We start from the raw sequence: 2328 nt of genomic DNA, 5'->3' as shown, positions 1-2328 counted from the left end.
CGTTAAGCAGGCATTTACCATTTAAGACAAAATGTTTTGATTTATTTTTGTCTGAGATCTCAGACAAAATGCATCTTGTTCCCTACCTCTCTCTTCACAGGCTGCATAAAACCTTGCTTATGAGCATGGTTTAGGACACAGCTTAAATTTAAATGCTAGCTCTGCTACTTACTAATTGTGTGATGAAGGTCAGGTTACTTAACTTCTCTGTGTGTCCATTTCCTCAAATAAAATACAGACAAGAACGTGTTCCTACTTCACGAGTTGTTCTAAGGATCCAATGAGGTAATACATGTAAAGAACTTAAAATAGTGCCTGGCTCCTATAGTGAGTACTGAGCAAATGTTAAAAGTTTTAGTTCCATCACAGCTCTTCTTAAATAAAAATTTCCTATGAAGAGCATCATATAAAAGCCTTCCTATCAGTTCCATGTTTTAAAGAAGTTTTAAATCTGATTAACTATGCACATGATATAATTGATTCTCATTGTTTGGGGTTGATATGTCCAATAAATCTGCTGTGAACACTGAGTTGGTGAATACTGAACTAGGGCTCATAGGAGAAACACAGGATTAGCTTCGTATGGGCCTCTGGTCACATGTTTGTCAAGCAATCGATACATAGCCTTGTTGTATATGTAATTCTACTCAAGGGCACACTTGTCCTTAGGAACACTAGTCAGCACTTCAGCACTACACTTGGGGACCCTTTAAAACATCTAATCTTCAACAAGAAGCACAAAAATGCATAAAACATGGCATGTAATAGATGGCAGAAAGGACATGCGTTTACTATATGAGAGCTGCAATGGGAAGGCAGAGCTTTGCTTTCTTCTACCTCAGCTGAGAACATACACTTTGGGCGACAGATTTGTCCTTTCTGCGAATGTCTGCAAATGATCACCAAAATGCTGTGAGTCTTCATTTGGCTATTGCACATGAATTTTAGTGAGTAGGCAGATTTGCAAATACAAAATCTGCAAAAAAAGAGAATTGACGGTAATTGATTCAACATATCTGTATAGCTAAAAGTTTTATGAGTAGGGGTGAGGGTGGAAGAAGATTATACAAGGGTTAATGTTTACATTAACCTGATAAGGGAAAGACAGAATGTTGCCAATTTCTGTGTAGGTTAATATTTTCCATAAATGTATTGAAATGTATTGAATAATGCCTAGACTTTCCCTGTATTGCAGAAATCTTCCAAGTCTTTAATATGCTAGTGTACATTGTGAACTTCTACAAAATATAGTATTTCCTAAATTTGACTGTTAGACCCTTTAGGAAATGCTGCTCTGAGATGCTGCTGACAAAACCACCTGGAATTTATTTCTAGTGCCCAGAAATATTTGATTCGACTAGAAGAGTAATTTGCCCCATAAAGGTTGTCATTCAACCAGCCCAAAGATCACCCTCTGGAATGCTTCTTAGAGCTGGTGGGGGGAGTAAGCCTATTTCCAGATCTTTGATACACTGTTGTCCTCCTCAGTGTTCTAGTGGAGAGTTTCTTTTTTTTTTCCCCCAAGGAGAGCCCGTGAATGTAGTCCCCCACTACCACAAATGATGCAGTCGAGTTTCCCACATCTGGGGAAATCGCAGGGGTCAGCACATCCGGAGTGCAATGGCTAAGCCTTGTCCTGGGAAGACCACCTCCATGATCATGGTATCTCCCCTGCCAGGCAAGTATCTAGTGGACAGTTTCATCTGCAAGGGCTGTAGACTTTCCTGGGAGAATGGCTGTTAACAGAAAATTTGCATTCTTCTTCCTGTTCTCAGGTATACATTTCCAATTTTAATAACCAATTAAAACAATGTGTATCAAGAGGCAGAACCAATGCATATTCCACTCAAAAAAAAGATTGAGAGCATGATGGTTGAAGATTGACAACTGAGCCTCAGCCCTATCGGCACTGTCTTGCAAGTAAACTGTCATATAATAGACAGTGATTTAGTCCTAGGAAATGAAAGACGTTTTCATCTATTGGCAGTTTATTCCTCCCAAGCACATTGTAAGACAGATTTGTACCCTCTTAATTTAGGACTTTGTTTAAAGCTTTCACGTGTTTCTTAGAGAGAAATAGCATGAGCAGTTTCTTTCTGAAATAGTTTTCTCTATGTGAAGACTGAATGCTATAAAGCATGCTCTGGACATTAACTTTTTTATTTTTCTCTATGTTGGAACCAGGGAAGCAGGATAACTGGTGCAGGGTTTTAAGAATGTGCAAAGGTCCTGAAGATCTGAAGGAACCAAGCTGAGAGCGAGCTCACACCAGGATGCTGGGAGCAAGGTTCCAAGAGTCACGGACCTGGGCTCTTACGTCGTCTTGCC

At 39.6% G+C, this 2328-nt stretch overlaps 1 non-coding gene across 1 annotated transcript; it reads right to left on the bottom strand.

Moving 5' to 3' along the window:
• Nucleotides 1-1522: 1522 nt before the first annotated feature.
• LOC150013184 (U1 spliceosomal RNA) lies at nucleotides 1523-1686 on the bottom strand. Its single transcript, XR_016511002.1, has one exon. It is a non-coding gene; the product is annotated as a U1 spliceosomal RNA (small nuclear RNA).
• Between the last annotated feature and the right edge of the window lie 642 nt (nucleotides 1687-2328).

Source organism: Furipterus horrens, unplaced genomic scaffold (genome assembly GCF_987537825.1).
Source record: "Furipterus horrens unplaced genomic scaffold, mFurHor1.1.pri manual_scaffold_4, whole genome shotgun sequence".
Classification (NCBI taxonomy): Eukaryota; Metazoa; Chordata; class Mammalia; order Chiroptera; family Furipteridae; genus Furipterus; species Furipterus horrens.
The sequence above is the reverse complement of the archived record's forward strand: the minus strand, read 5'-3'. Positions and strand labels throughout refer to the sequence as shown.